Source organism: Neolamprologus multifasciatus, chromosome 7 (assembly GCF_963576455.1).
Source record: "Neolamprologus multifasciatus chromosome 7, fNeoMul1.2, whole genome shotgun sequence".
Lineage (NCBI taxonomy): Eukaryota > Metazoa > Chordata > Actinopteri > Cichliformes > Cichlidae > Neolamprologus > Neolamprologus multifasciatus.
In genome coordinates, this window is record NC_140445.1 from 44,908,982 (window position 1) to 44,926,053 (window position 17,072).

General features: G+C 35.7%; 1 protein-coding gene and 1 long non-coding RNA gene across 13 annotated transcripts in view; one reads left to right on the forward strand and one right to left on the reverse strand.

Moving 5' to 3' along the window:
- Positions 1-17,072, forward strand: part of LOC146515053 (alpha-1,3-mannosyl-glycoprotein 4-beta-N-acetylglucosaminyltransferase C-like) — a 115,742-nt gene that overhangs the window by 78,999 nt on the left and 19,671 nt on the right. The gene's annotated exons all lie outside the window — the stretch shown is intronic.
- Positions 8,283-15,664, reverse strand: LOC146515054 (uncharacterized). Of its 6 annotated transcripts, XR_014874961.1 has the most exons (4): positions 14,079-15,664; positions 13,606-13,980; positions 10,744-12,497; positions 8,283-10,592 (listed from the first exon to the last, which is right to left on the reverse strand). It is a non-coding gene; the product is annotated as an uncharacterized LOC146515054 (long non-coding RNA). The 6 variants fall into 6 exon arrangements; XR_014874960.1 differs by having other exon boundaries at positions 13,606-15,664; XR_014874964.1 differs by lacking the exons at positions 13,606-13,980; positions 14,079-15,664 and adding an exon at positions 12,499-13,332 and having other exon boundaries at positions 10,744-12,180.

Consider the following 17,072-nt stretch of genomic DNA (forward strand, 5'->3'; position numbering starts at 1 on the left):
TTTTATACCCCTTAAAGTGTTGAGTTGCAAAATTGTGATTTTTCACAAAATACATGGGTTGTTATGGTTGCTATGCAGTTAGTTCTAAGTGAGGCACTGAAGGTTTCGCAGTCTTCTCTTCATGTCCGAACAACTTCTTGCTACTTGCTCAATTTTCACTCAACTTCCACAAATTATACATCAAAATGTAGGTATTTTTGCTGGCTTTCAGAAAATGTCATTATCATTGTTGTGTGATTTATAGAATTTTGGCAAATCTCCTCAGACCAACACAAAGTCTCAAAACTCTCCATAGAAAGTCAATGGAGAGTTTGTTCAAAATCACCGCTTGATTTCTGTAATGAGAGGCATATTCGAATCGTCATATCTCCCTAACGAAGCGACGTTAAGACATGAGGCTTGTCCCAGTATATCTTCAGACACTCCTGACGCTCACAATTCAAGAATTATTTTCTCACCTATTACCGTTCTGAGATGAGTTAGACTTGTTTGAGGGTAGGAAATTCGTCCTTCGCTCAGATTTCTTCAGATTTCAAACTCTGGAAATGAGCCACTTTTTTCTCTCGTCATATCTTTTTGATAGATTTCCACAAAGACCTGAAAATTTCCATGGTTGTTAACCAAAGCCTGCTGTCTCTTACGGTGAAAGAATGATATCGATACTCCAAATATATTTAGAGTTAGAAAGCGTTGTTTGAGGGCAAGTCAAGGCAGTTTTTGCTTCGCCTCTACTCAGTTATGGTGCATTAGAAGTCAAATATCTTTAATAATTCATATTTTAATGATAAATTGTCAACACTTGAAGATTCCCCCATCTCTTCTGAACAAAACGGTGTAAGAATGACCGTTCTAGCCCCTACGGTTAGGAAATTATGGCCATTTGTTTGGAGGGTAGTCCTCACTATGAGAAATAGACTGCAAAAATCCTCTCTCTGCTGCCTGTGTAAAAACGGCTGCACCTGTTTTGGCGGGAAAAAGTACACAGCCTCTCTGATTGGTGGATTCAAATTCAGCAGCTCCCAGGCTACTTGACTGACATACAAGCTTGCTTCTTTCTCTTTCTGTGTGTGTGTGTGTGTGTGTGTGTGTGTGTGTGTGTGTGTGTGTGTGTGTGTTTAGTGAGAAATAGAGAACTTTACCCTTATTTGGCAGCATATATTATAGTATTTCTGCTTTTTATAGTATTTCTGCTTTTTATAGGATTTGTGCTTAATATAGTATTTGTGCTTGATATAGTATTTCTGCTAAATTATAGTATTTCTGCTTTTTATATTATTTCTGCTTAATATAGTATTTCTGCTAAATTATAGTATTTCTGCTTTTTATAGGATTTCTGCTTTTTATAGGATTTCTGCTTAATATAGTATTTCTGCTAAATTGTAGTATTTCTGCTTTTTATAGTATTTGAGCTCAATATAGTATTTCTGGTTGTAATAGGATTTGTGCTTAATATAGTATTTCTGCTTTCTATAGTATTTGAGCTTAATATAGTATTTCTGGTTTTTATAGGATTTGTGCTTAATATAATATTTGTGACAAATACTGTTCCCTTTAGGCTCTGTGTATGTGTGTGTGTATCAATATTTCTCCCATTTTAAAGTATTACTCCTCCATAATTGTATTTCGGTTAAATCAAAGTACTTTTACTACATCTTAGTACTTCTGCTCAATCATAGTATTTCTGCTAAATTATAGTATTTCTGCTTTTTATAGTATTTCTGCTTTTTATAGGATTTGTGCTTAATATAGTATTTCTGCTACATTATAGTATTTCTGCTTTCTATAGGATTTCTGCTTTTTATAAGATTTCTGCTTTTTATAGAATTTGTGCTAAATTATAGTATTTCTGCTAAATTGTAGTATTTCTGCTTTTTATAGTATTTCTGCTAAATTATAGTATTTCTGCTTTTTATAGTATTACTGCTTTTTGTACTATTTCTGCTTAATATAGTATTTCTACTAAATTATATTATTTCTGCTTTTTATAGTATTTGTGCTAAAACATAGTATTTCTACTAAATGTAGTATTTATGCTTAATCATACTATTTCTATATATTACTGCCAGGTCCCCAGGCAGCCAATCCTGTGAGGACTGAGACACTTAGCCCTGAAATTTACATATCAGGGACTGCACGGCTTCTCAGCCAGCCAATCATATCTGAGGTCTGCCGTTTCTTCTCTCGTCATATCTCAGCGACGGTTGTACAAAGAGCAATGAAAATCGCAGTCAAAGTACACCGAAGTCCGCTGATTCTCCCAGTACAAGAATTATGTTTCTAGTCCACCTAGTTTTTGAGTTACACAACGTTTTGTAACTCCAAAAAACTGTGTTTTTTGCCTCTTACCGCGATCTAATTCTGACTGCTCATCACCCTGTTTTCCAGGCTCTCACTCTCTTTCCCAGTGGCACAGTTGGTAATGACACGGTTCTGGAACCAAAAGGTCGTTGGTTCACTCCCACCTTGGTCAACATGTTTTTCTCCCTACAAATTAATACACTATCACAGACCAGTAATTCATATTGATTATTTATTACAATTCTGCAAACTTTTATGATTTTACCAGCTTTTCTAATATGGACCTCACATTCTTAACACTCCATGGCAAAAATACTGTTCCCTTTAGGCTCTGTGTATGTGTGTGTGTGTATCAATATTTCTCCCATTTTAAAGTATTACTCCTCCATAATTGTATTTCTGATGAATCAAAGTACTTTTACTACATCTTAGTACTTCTGCTCAATCATAGTATTTCTGCTAAATTATAGTATTTCTGCTTTTTATAGTATTTCTGCTTTTTATAGGATTTGTGCTTAATATAGTATTTCTGCTACATTATAGTATTTCTGCTTTCTATAGGATTTCTGCTTTTTATAGGATTTCTGCTTTTTATAGAATTTGTGCTAAATTATAGTATTTCTGCTAAATTGTAGTATTTCTGCTTTTTATAGTATTTCTGCTAAATTATAGTATTTCTGCTTTTTATAGTATTACTGCTTTTTGTACTATTTCTGCTTAATATAGTATTTCTACTAAATTATAGTATTTCTGCTTTTTATAGTATTTGTGCTAAAACATAGTATTTCTACTAAATGTAGTATTTATGCTTAATCATACTATTTCTATATATTACTGCCAGGTCCCCAGGCAGCCAATCCTGTGAGGACTGAGACACTTAGCCCTGAAATTTACATATCAGGGACTGCACGGCTTCTCAGCCAGCCAATCATATCTGAGGTCTGCCGTTTCTTCTCTCGTCATATCTCAGCGACGGTTGTACAAAGAGCAATGAAAATCGCAGTCAAAGTACACCAAAGTCCGCTGATTCTCCCAGTACAAGAATTATGTTTCTAGTCCACCTAGTTTTTGAGTTACACAACGTTTTGTAACTCCAAAAAACTGTGTTTTTTGCCTCTTACCGCGATCTAATTCTGACTGCTCATCACCCTGTTTTCCAGGCTCTCACTCTCTTTCCCAGTGGCGCAGTTGGTAATGACACGGTTCTGGAACCCAAAGGTCGTTGGTTCACTCCCACCTTGGTCAACATGTTTTTCTCCCTACAAATTAATACACTATCACAGACCAGTAATTCATATTGATTATTTATTACAATTCTGCAAACTTTTATGATTTTACCAGCTTTTCTAATATGGACCTCACATTCTTACACTCCATGGCAAAAATACTGTTCCCTTTAGGCTCTGTGTATGTGTGTGTGTGTATCAATATTTCTCCCATTTTAAAGTATTACTCCTCCATAATTGTATTTCTGATGAATCAAAGTACTTTTACTACATCTTAGTACTTCTGCTCAATCATAGTATTTCTGCTCAATCATAGTATTTTTGCCAAATCATGGTTTTTGTGCCAAATCATAACATTTGTGTTATGTTATAGTATTACTACTAAGTGGAGGAATTTCTGTCATGTTACAGTATATGTGCTAATTACAGTATTTCTGCTAAATCATAGTATTTCTACTATATTATATTTTTCTTTCTAAATATAGCATTTCTGCTATATAATTGTATTTCTGCTATGTTATACTATTTGTGCTAAACCAGAGTATTTGTGCTAAAACATAGTATTTCTGCCAAATGATAGTATTTGTGCTAAAACATAGTATTAATTTAAAATTACAATATTCATAGTTCATCACAGTGTCTCTGGTAAATCACAGTATTTCTGCTATGTTGTACTATTTTTCTAAATCATAGTGTTTCTGTAATGTTTAAGTATTTTTGGCTAAATATATTCTTTCTGTTATCTTATACTATTTCTCCAAAATTCTTGTATATTTGAGAAGTTATCATGTTTCTGGTAAGTTACAATATTTCTGCCAAATTCTGCTATGCTATTGTATTTCTGCCAAGTATTATGTTTCCTCTAAGATATTGCAGTTCTGCAGTTATTACTTTTTAGCAAAGTTCCTTTTCTTCTGCAAAGTTTTTACAATTTCTGCAACTTTTCAGCTTTTTCAGCTAGTTTTTGCAGACAGCTTCAGCTTTAAAGCATCCACACTGCATTTTCGCAGGAAATGCAAATTTTTCTAGTTGTGTGGATGCTTTAAGGCATCCACACTATTGTTTTCCTGTTTCTCTTATTCTTATATTATTCTTGGGACTTCCGTACACTTTTCGCCGTTGAACTACTTCCACAATTTTTGTGCTATTTTCACCATTCAAATTTTAAACTATTCTGCTATTTCTGCTAATGATGGCTATATCTTTTGGTATTTTTCACTATTATACTTTTTAAAATATTAAGCTTTTTTCCTTTAATTTGTCCCATTGAAATGAATGGGAAACTTCCGCAATTCTGCTAAAATTTGCTTGTTTTTGAAACTTAACTACTTCCTCATATTTTCACTTAGAACAACCATTCAAACTTTAAAATGTTCTCAAATTATTGGGCTATTCAGGTATAAATCAGCTTTTTCAAATCTTTTACCGTTTTATTTTTATACCCCTTAAAGTGTTGAGTTGCAAAATTGTGATTTTTCACAAAATACATGGGTTGTTATGGTTGCTATGCAGTTGGTTCTAAGTGAGGCACTGAAGGTTTCGCAGTCTTCTCTTCATGTCCGAACAACTTCTTGCTACTTGCTCAATTTTCACTCAACTTCCACAAATTATACATCAAAACGTAGGTATTTTTGCTGGCTTTCAGAAAATGTCATTATCATTGTTGTGGGATTTATAGAATTTTGGCAAATCTCCTCAGACCAACACAAAGTCTCAAAACTCTCCATAGAAAGTCAATGGAGAGTTTGTTCAAAATCACCGCTTGATTTCTGTAATGAGAGGCATATTCGAATCGTCATATCTCCCTAACGAAGCGACGTTAAGACATAAGGCTTGTCCCAGTATATCTTCAGACACTCCTGACGCTCACAATTCAAGAATTATTTTCTCACCTATTACCGTTCTGAGATGAGTTAGACTTGTTTGAGGGTAGGAAATTCGTCCTTCGCTCAGATTTCTTCAGATTTCAAACTCTGGAAATGAGCCACTTTTTTCTCTCGTCATATCTTTTTGATAGATTTCCACAAAGACCTGAAAATTTCCATGGTTGTTAACCAAAGCCTGCTGTCTCTTACGGTGAAAGAATGATATCGATACTCCAAATATATTTAGAGTTAGAAAGCGTTGTTTGAGGGCAAGTCAAGGCAGTTTTTGCTTCGCCTCTACTCAGTTATGGTGCATTAGAAGTCAAATATCTTTAATAATTCATATTTTAATGATAAATTGTCAACACTTGAAGATTCCCCCATCTCTTCTGAACAAAACGGTGTAAGAATGACCCTTCTAGCCCCTACGGTTAGGAAATTATGGCCATTTGTTTGGAGGGTAGTCCTCACTATGAGAAATAGACTGCAAAAATCCTCTCTCTGCTGCCTGTGTAAAAACGGCTGCACCTGTTTTGGCGGGAAAAAGTACACAGCCTCTCTGATTGGTGGATTCAAATTCAGCAGCTCCCAGGCTACTTGACTGACATACAAGCTTGCTTCTTTCTCTTTCTGTGTGTGTGTGTGTGTGTGTGTGTGTGTGTTTAGTGAGAAATAGAGAACTTTACCCTTATTTGGCAGCATATATTATAGTATTTCTGCTTTTTATAGTATTTCTGCTTTTTATAGGATTTGTGCTTGATATAGTATTTCTGCTAAATTATAGTATTTCTGCTTTTTATAGTATTTCTGCTTAATATAGTATTTCTGCTAAATTATAGTATTTCTGCTTTTATAGGATTTCTGCTTTTTATAGGATTTCTGCTTTTTATAGGATTTGTGCTTAATATAGTATTTCTGCTAAATTGTAGTATTTCTGCTTTTTATAGTATTTGAGCTCAATATAGTATTTCTGGTTGTAATAGGATTTGTGCTTAATATAGTATTTCTGCTTTCTATAGTATTTGAGCTTAATATAGTATTACTGGTTTTTATAGGATTTGTGCTTAATATAATATTTGTGACAAATACTGTTCCCTTTAGGCTCTGTGTATGTGTGTGTGTATCAATATTTCTCCCATTTTAAAGTATTACTCCTCCATAATTGTATTTCGGTTAAATCAAAGTACTTTTACTACATCTTAGTACTTCTGCTCAATCATAGTATTTCTGCTAAATTATAGTATTTCTGCTTTTTATAGTATTTCTGCTTTTTATACTATTTCTGCTTTTTATAGGATTTGTGCTTAATATAGTATTTCTGCTACATTATAGTATTTCTGCTTTCTATAGGATTTCTGCTTTTTATAGGATTTCTGCTTTTTATAGAATTTGTGCTTAATATAGTATTTCTGCTAAATTGTAGTATTTCTGCTTTTTATAGTATTTCTGCTAAATTATAGTATTTCTGCTTTTTATAGTATTTGAGCTTAATATAGTATTTCTGCTTTTAATAGGATTTGTGCTTAATATAGTATTTCTGCTTTTTATAGTATTTGTGCTTAATATAGTATTTCTGCTTTTTATAATATTTCTGCTTTTTATAGGATTTGTGCTTAATATAATATTTGTGACAAATACTGTTCCCTTTAGGCTCTGTGTATGTGGGTGTGTATCAATATTTCTCCCATTTTAAAGTATTACTCCTCCATAATTGTGTTTCTGTTAAATCAAAGTACTTTTACTACATCTTAGTACTTCTGCTCAATCATAGTACTTCTGCTCAATTATAGTATTTCTGCTTTTTATAGTATTTCTGCTTTTTATAGAATTTGTGCTCAATATAGTATTTGTGCTTAATATAGTATTTGTGCTTAATATAGTATTTCTGCTAAATTATAGTATTTCTGCTTTTTATAGTATTTCTGCTAAATTATAGTATTTCTGCTTTTTTTTTAGTATTTCTGCTTAATATAGTATTTCTGCTAAATTATAGTATTTCTGCTTTTTATAGTATTTGTGCTTAATATTCTATTGCTGCTAAATTATAGTATTTCTGCTTTTTATAGTATTTCTGCTAAATTATAGTATTTATGCTTTTTATAGTATTTCTGCTTAATATAGTATTTCTGCTAAATTATAGTATTTCTGCTCTTTATAGTATTTGTGCTAAAACATAGTATGATTAAGCATAAATACTACATTTAATAGAAATACTATTTCTATATATTACTGTCAGGTCCCCAGGCAGCCAATCGTCTGTAAGGACTGAGAAATTCAAATTCACATATCAGGGCCTGCACGGCTTCCCAGACAGCCAATCATATCTGAGGTCTGCCGTTTCTTCTCTCGTCATATCTCAGCGACGGTTGTACAAAGAGCAATGAAAATCGCAGTCAAAGTACACCAAAGTCCGCTGATTCACCCAGTACAAGAATTATCCTTCTAGTCCACCCAGTTTTTGAGTTACACGACGTTTGGTAACTCCAAAAAAGGGCGTTTTTCGCCTCTCACCGCGATCTAATTCTGACTGCTCATCACCCTGTTTTTCAGGCGTCTGCTCTCTTTCCCAGTGGCGCAGTTGGTAGTGACATGGGTCTGCAAGCCAAAGGTCGTGGGTTCGATTCCACCTTGGTCAACATGTTTTTTTCCCCTACAAATTAATACACTATCACAGACCAGTAATTCATATTCATCATTTATTACAATTCTGCAAACTTTTATCATTTTACCAGCTTTTCTAATATGGACCTCACATTCTTGTTAACACTCCATGGCACAAATACTGTTCCCTTTAGGCTCTGTGTATGTGTGTGTGTATCAATATTTCTCCCATTTTAAAGTATTACTTCTCCATAACTGTATTTCTGTTAAATCAAAGTACTTTTACTACATCTTAGTACTTCTGCTCAATCATAGTATTTCTGCTAAATCATAGTATTTTTGCCAAATCATGGTTTTTGTGCCAAATCATAACATTTGTGTTATGTTATAGTATTACTACTAAGTGGAGGAATTTCTGTCATGTTACAGTATATGTGCTGATTACAGTATTTCTGCTAAATCATAGTATTTCTACTATATTATATTTTTCTTTCTAAATATAGCATTTCTGCTATATAATTGTATTTCTGCTATGTTATAGTATTTGTGCTAAAACATAGTATTAATTTAAAATTACAATATTCATAGTTCATCACAGTGTCTCTGGTAAATCACAGTATTTCTGCTATGTTGTACTATTTTTCTAAATCATAGTGTTTCTGTAATGTTTAAGTATTTTTGGCTAAATATATTCTTTCTGTTATCTTATACTATTTCTCCTAAATTCTTGTATATTTGAGAAGTTATCATGTTTCTGGTAAGTTACAATATTTCTGCCAAGTTCTCTTATGCTATTGTATTTCTGCCAAGTATTATGTTTCCTCTAAGATATTGCAGTTCTGCTAAGTTATTACTTTTTAGCAAAGTTCCTTTGCTTCTGCAAAGTTTTACAATTTCTGCAACTTTTCACCTTTTTCAGCTAGTTTTTGCAGACAGCTTCAGCTTTAAAGCATCCACACTGCATTTTCGCAGGAAATGCAAATTTTTCTAGTTCTTTATCCTTTCTTTATTCCTGTTGCTTCCGTACATTTTTTGCACCTTAACTACTTCCTCAGTTTTCAGCCGATTTTCTCAGTTCAAACTCTAAACTGTTCTGCTCTTTCTGCTCTTTCCGGCTATATCTTTTGGTGTTTATTACTATTATACTTTTTAAAATATTACACTTTTTTCCTTTAATTTGTCCCATTGAAATGAATGGAAAACTTCTACAATTCTGCTAAAACTTGCGTGTTTTTAAAACTTAACTACTTCCTCATACTTTCACGTAGAAACTCCATTCAAACTTTAAAACGTTCTCAAATGATTGGGCTATTCCTGTGTGATTCAGCTTTTTCATATCTGTTACCGTTTTCATTTAATGCCTCTTTAAGTTTTCAGTTGCAGATTTGTGATTTTTCAGAAAATACATGCGTTGCTATGGTTGCTATGCAATTAACTCAGAGTGAGCACTGGTGCGTTCTGAATTTTCTCTTCATGTCTGAACAACTTCTTGCTACTCGCTCAATTTCCACTCATCCCCCACAAATTATACATCAAAACGTAGGTATTTTTGCTGGCTTTAAGACAGTGTCACTATAATTATCGTGCGAGTTACGGTTTTTTCACAATTTGCCTCGAAGTGACACGAAGTCTAAAAACTCCCCATTCAAAGTCTATGGGGAGGTTGTGAAACTCAGAGCTGAAATACTGAAACTGAAGGCCTTTTCAAATCGTCATATCTCCTTAACGAAGCAAAGTTAAAACATGAAGCTTGTGCCAATTCATCTTCAGACACTGCTGACACTCACGGTCAAAGCAGTTTTTACAGTCATCTTACCGTTGAGCCATAAATTACGTTTGTTTGAGGAGTGGAAATCTGTCCTCCTCTCAGTTTTCAAACTCCGAAAATGAAGCCGTTTCTTCTCTCGTCATATCTCCGCGACGGAAGTACAAAGAGCTATGTAAATCGCAGTCAAAGTTCACCAAGGTCCGCTGATTCACCCAGTGCAAGAATTATGTTTCTAGTCCACCTAGTTTTTGAGTTACACGACGTTTTGTAACTCCAAAAAACGGCGTTTTTCGCCTCATACCGCGATCTAATTCTAACTGCTCATCAGCCTGTTTTCCAGGCGCCCGCTCTCTTTGCCAGTGGCGCAGTTGGTAATGACACGGGTTTGAAGCCCAAAGGTCGTGTGTTCAATTCCACCTAATCCACATGTTTTTTTCACTACAAATTAATACACTGTCACAGACCAGTAATTCATATTGATCATTTATTACAATTCTGCAAAGTTTTATGATTTTGGCAGCTTTCCTAATATGGACCTCAGATTCTTGTTAACGCTCCATGGCAGAAATACATACAAGTACACAGCCTGATAAAGCAGACAGAAGAAGTACCTCTGATTGGTTCAGCATTTTCACCTCCTATCAGCACAAATCTCAGCTGTTTTCAGAAAAAACTGTTTTGAGCAGAAATTCTGCTGATTCATCTCTTTTCAGCGCAACTTTCTGCTTCTTTCCATCCATTCTGCAGAAATTCTGCTCATTCAACTCTTTTCAGCAAAATTTTCAGCCTTTTCACCTCTTATCAGCACAAATCTCAGCTGTTTTCAGAGAAAACCTCTTTTCAGCAGAATTCTGCTGATTGAACTCTTTTCAGCAGAAATTCTGCTGATTGAACTCTTTTCAGCAGAATTTTAAATTTTTCACCACTTTTCACCACAAATCCCACCTTATAAATCCCAGCTTTTTCAGCTGTTTTCAGCAAAAACCTCTTTTGAGCAGAAATTCTGCTGATTCATCTCTTTTCAGCGCAACTTTCTGCTTCTTTCCATCCTTTCTGCAGAAATTCTGCTCATTCAACTCTTTTAAGCAAAATTTTCAGACTTTTCACCTCTTATCAGCACAAATCCCAGCTTTTTCAGCTGTTTTAAGCAAAAACCTCTTTTTAGCAGAATTCTGCTCATTCAGCTTTTTTCAGCAGAAATTCTGCTGATTGAACTCTTTTCAGCAGAATTTTCACTTCTTTTCAGCATAAATCTCAGCTGTTTTCAGAAAAAACTCCTTTGAGCCCTCCCTCAGTTTTTGTGCTATTTGCACCGTTCAAATCTTAAAAAATTCTGCTCTTTCTGCTAATGCCGGCTATGACTTTTGGTGCTCATAACTTCTATACTTTTAGAGATATTGAATTTTTTTTGCAATATTTTTTGCCCATTTCTGCCATCTCATCAGTGGCGTCACTGATTTTCCTTGCCGGGTTGACCTGAGTTTTAGCTCAGTGAGATGAGCATCCATTCTCAGACTGGGAGGCCCGGGTTCAAATCCCGCTTATGGCAACATTTCTTTCAGTTAACAGTTAAACTTTTTTAACTCTTTTCAGCAGAAATACTGCTCATTGAACTCTTTTCAGCAGAATTTTAAATTTTTTCACCACTTTTCAGCACAAATCCCAGCTTTTTCAGCTGTTTTCAGCAAAATCCTCTTTTCAGCAGAAATTCTGCTGATTGAACTCTTTTCAGCAGAATTTTCAGAATTTTCACCTCTTTCAGCCCAAATTCTGCTTATTCACCTCTTCTGCAAAATATTCAGCCTTTTCACCTGTTTTCAGCAGAAATTCTGCTCATTCACCTCTTTTCAGCGCAATTTTCTGCTTCTTTCCATCTTTTCTGCAGAAATTCTGCTCATTGAACTCTTTTCAGCAAAATTTTCAGCCTTTTCACCTCTTATCAGCACAAATCTCAGCTATTTTCAGAAAAAACTGTTTTGAGCAGAAATTCTGCTGATTCATCTCTTTTCAGTGCAACTTTCTTCCTTCTTTCCATCCTTTCTGCAGAAATTCTGCTAATTCAACTCTTTTCAGCAAAATTTTCAGCCTTTTCACCTCTTATCAGCACAAATCTCAGTTGTTTTCACAAAAAACTCTTTTGAGCAGAAATTCTGCTGATTCATCTCTTTTCAGCGCAACTTTCTGCTTCTTTACCTCTTTTCAGAAGAAATTCTGCTGATTCACCTCTTTTCAGCAGAATTTTAAATTTTTTCACCACTTTTCAGCACAAATCCCAGCTTTTTCAGCTGTTTTCAGCAAAAACCTCTTTTCAGCAGAATTTTCAATTCTTTTCTGCCCAAATTCTGCTTATTCACCTCTTCTGCAAAATTTTCAGCCTTTTCACCTCTTTTCAGCACAAATCTCAGCTGTTTTCAGCAAAAACCTCTTTTCAGCAGAATTCTGCTGATTGAACTCTTTTCAGCAGAAATTCTGCTGATTGAACTCTTTTCAGCAGAATTTTAAATTTTTTCACCACTTTTAAGCACAAATCCAAGCTTTTTCAGCTGTTTTCAGCAAAAACCTCTTTTCAGCAGAATTCTGCTGATTGAACTCTTTTCAGCAGAAATTCTGCTGATTGAACTCTTATCTGCAGAATTTTTACCTCTTTTCAGCCCAAATTCTGCTTTTTCACCTCTTCTGCAAAATTTTCAGCATTTTCACCTCTTATCTGCACAAATCTCAGCTGTTTTCAGAAAAAAACTCTTTTGAGCAGAAATTCTGCTGATTCATCTCTTTTCAGCGCAATGTTCTGCTTCTTTCCATCTTTTCTGCAGAAATTCTGCTCATTCAACTCTTTTCAGCAAAATTTTCAGCCTTTTCACCTCTTATCAGCACAAATCTCAGCTGTTTTCAGAAAAAACTCTTTTCAGCAGAAATTCCGCTGATTCATCTATTTTCTGAAAAAAATTCAGCCTTTTCACCTCTTATCAGCACAATTCTCAGCCATTCTGCTCATTTCAATTGTCAGTTTCTCCACCTTTTCTTTATGAGAATGACTTTGGCTCAGTGAGTTGAATAGCTGCTTTGAGACCAGGAGGGCCAGGTTCGAATCCTGCTCAGGGCAACTTTTTTTTTTTTTTTTTTTTTCACCACTTTTCAGCAAAAATTTCTCCGTCTTTACCCCTTTCAGTAGAATTTTTTGCTTTTCACCACTTTTCAACAAAATTTTCTGCTTCTTCACCTATTTTCAGCAGAATTTTACGTTTCTTCACCGCCATGCAACTTTTTGCAACTTTTCAACTTTTTCAGCTTTTTTCAGCAGACATCTTCAGCGTTATGGCATCCACACAGCATTTTCGCAGGAAATGCAAATTTTTCTAGTTCTTTATTATCCTACTTTATTATTCTGGTTGCTTCCGTACACTTTTTGGCGCCTAACTACTCCCTCAGTTTTTGTGCTATTTGCACCGTTCAAATCTTCAAAAATTCTGCTCTTTCTGCTAATGCCGGCTATGACTTTTGGTGCTCATAACTTCTATACTTTTTGAGATATTGAATTTTTTTTGCAATATGTTTTGCCCATTTCTGCCATCTCATCAGATGGCAGATGGCAGACTTGCTTCATCTCTGATTTACCTTGCCGGGTTGACCTGTGTTTTAGCTCAGTGAGATGAGCATCCGTTCTCAGACTGGGAGGCCCGGGTTCAAATCCCGCTTATGGCAACATTTCTTTCATTTAACAGTTAAACTTTTTTTTAACTCTTTTCAGAAGAAATTCTGCTCATTCACCTCTTTTCAGCAGAATTTTAATTTTTTTCACCACTTTTCAGCACAAATCCCAGCTTTTTCAGCTGTTTTCAGCAAAAACCTCTTTTCAGCAGAATTCTGCTGATTGAACTCTTTTCAGCAGAATTTTCAGAATTTTCACCTCTTTTCAGCAGAATTCTGCTTATTCACCTCTTCTGCAAAATTTTCAGCCTTTTCACCTCTTTTCAGCACAAATCTCAGCTGTTTTCAGAAAAAACTCTTTTCAGCAGAAATTCTTCTGATTCACCTCTTTTCAGCAAAATTTTCAGCCTTTTCACCTCTTATCAGCACAAATCTCAGCTGTTTTCAGAAAAAACTCTTTTCAGAAGAAATTCTGCTCATTCACCCCTTTTAAGCGCAATGTTCTGCTTCTTTCCATCTTTTCAGCCCAAATTCTGCTTATTCACCTCTTCTGCAAAATTTTCAGCCTTTTCACCTCTTATCAGCACAAATCTCAGCTGTTTTCAGAAAAACTCTTTTGAGCAGAAATTCTTCTGATTCACCTCTTTTCTGCAAAGTTTTCAGCCTTTTCACCTCTTATCAGTACAATTCTCAGCAGCTTCTGCTCATTTCAGCACAATTGTCAGTCTCTCCACCTTTTCTTTGAGAGAATGACTTTGGCTAAGTAAGATGAGTAGCCGCCTTGAGACCAGGAGGGCCAGGTTCGAATCCTGCTCAGGGCAGTTTTTTTCACCACTTTTAAGCAAAAATCTCTCCGTCTTTACCCCTTTCAATTTTTTTCTTTTCACCACTTTTCAGCAAAGAATTTCTGCTTCTTCACCTGTTTTCAGCAGGATTTTCAGTTTCTTCACTGCCATACAACTTTTTGCAACTTTTCAACTTTTTCAGCTTTTTTCAGCAGACATCTTCAGCGTTAAGGCATCCACACAGCATTTTCGCAGGAAATGCTAATTTTTCTAGTTATTAATAAGTGTTTTATGGTACTGCCCAGCTTTGCCTGAAGTTGATATCAAGTACAAAGGCAGTCTATTTTTAACTGGATTATTTCTTCTTCAGTTTTCTGACTGGCGATGATCACCTGTACATCACGTTTATCTGTTTACTGTGAGTTTATCTCAGCTTCACAGCACCAAAGAAAATAACAGCATTATCATTATTTCAGTTATTGCATTTTGGTTTTTGTCAGTGGCCATACATTGAAGTTGTACATTGAAGTTAGTTGAAATTTATTTTTAAAAAGGAGTAAATGCTGGTTGAAGAACAGAGATCATACTTTAAAAAGATGTCATTCTTAAAAAGCCACAAACCATTGATGCTGCAAGGACGTTATCCTTTCAGTGGGTGTGTTTAAGACTTTTCTTTGATTGTTAAGTTTTTTAGTAGTTTTGAATCTAGGAAATCAAGTGTAAACAGTCTTTATAGTAGCACAACACCCAAACACAGAAGAAAGAAAAATAAAGAAGAGCAAACAGCATCTTTAAATAAACAACATCCAGACTTGAAGCGATGGACTACAGCAGCAGCAGATCACACTGGGTGCCACTCCTGTCAGCTAAGAACAGGAAACTTGTCAAAATCGGACAGTAGAGGATTGGAAAACGTTGCATGTCCTGAGTCTCAGCTCTGCATCAACATTCAGATAGAGTCAGAACATGCTGTAAACATCATGAAAGCACCATTCAGGCTGGTGGTGATGATGTAATGGTGTGGGGGATATTTTTCTTGGCACACTTTGAACCCCTTAGTACCAACTACGCACCGTTTAAATGCAACAGCCTACGTGAGTATTTTTGCTGACCACGTCCATCCGTTTATGGGCACAGTGCGCCCATGCTCTGATGGCTGCTTTGAGGAGGACAAGGCGCCATGTTACAAAGCTCAAATCATTTCAAACTTGTTTCTTGAACATGACAGAGAGTTCACCGTACTCAGTAACCAGATCTCAGACCAATATTACACCTTTGTGATGTGGAGGAACAGGAAGTTTCCATCTGACTGTGCATCTGACAAATCTACAAGTGTGATTTCATGTAAATGTGGACCAAAGTCTCTCACCTTGATGACCCCCTGTCATGAAGAACTTGTGCAGTTCTAAAGGCAAAAGGGGGACAAACCCAATACTAGCCGGATGTGTGACCAGTGTGTAAAAAGTCTAAATGGACTACAAACAAAAGATTACAAAAGATTCAGCTTTTTACACCAAATTGTGCCTAATTATTTGATTATACTATCATGAGACTGTGACTGACTTGCATATCAGCATCACACAGAGACAACAAACAGACCACAACAGAAATCAGAATCAGAGGAAAACCAAAAAAGCCAGTACGTACTGATGGAAAACATTTAAACTGCAGCTTTTGGACTGTTGTTCTATGAACGGGTCTGTTGAGGTGTTTTTCCCCCATAGTTCTCTCCAGGTTCCCCTCAAAAACCAAACATTTTTGATAATGATTCGTGTAATTGGGATATTAAAAAGGTGCAGCATGTAGCATTTATGCTGAGCAGCAGATCTTAGTTGTTCATTGCGGGGACTGAATTTACCTTAGAGGGTAGCTGCACCGATTTTACACATCAAAGTCTGTTTGCAGTTCTCGTACAGGGGGGTGAAGAGCACATGTTTGGAAAATGAAAAAAACAAAACAAAAGATCTGTGGATGGGGAGCTGCATAGTTAGAAAGACGTGAGCTTATCAGACCTCTCTAGACTGGACCTAATCTGCGCTTCAGGGTAGCAGGAAGTAGAATGCATGGAATAGAAAAGATGATATCTCTGCTCCTGCTTCTGCAGATTTTTTTTTCTTCGTTTCAAACAGTTATGAGTTTAACTGGAGTGTTATGCGTAATCAAAGGGTGAAATTTTCCACAGCTCCAAAATATGTATACCGACTTAAAACTGCCTGAGTAAAATCAAGCAAGTATAGGATACTAGAGCTGTAGTAGTCCCAGTACTGGTCTCAGATTTTTGCCTAAAATAATCAGATCTCTGTGAGTTACTGCAAAGTGCAGATGCTCTGTATTAGTGATTAAAGTAGGCTTTCGCCCTAAGCACACATAATTCTCTACTTCTAAAGCATGATGTGTGCTGCAGGCCTGCAGTACATGTAAACTGCAGCTGGAGCGTATTTACCTTTCAGGTCATAGACGAACATAAAAGGCTTTTGCGGTCCCAGTGGTGGCGACTGTAATGAGGATGGGCTCTCCACAGCAGTCAGTGCTTTGACCCACATTAGCTCTCTGCCCAGGGCCCGCCGAGGCAGGATGGAGATGGAGAATAATAGCAGGATAGAGTGTGAGACGTACAATGTGTGTTAAATTATATTCACAAGAGTTCCACAAGATGGCATGAAGTTCATAAACTGGAGGGGATTTTAAAAAAGCCATTAAGAGCCCTTGGCACAGATTCCCAAGCACGTCTCAGCGCTATGATGATCTGTTCTAAATCACAAGTGAAACAACCTTACTGCAAAAGCATTGTCATTACTATTGTTCAGACTGCAGTGACTTTGAATGCAATAAATTTGATGTAACATCACTCACTCAGGGCTCTTTTATTTTGTTCAAGGTG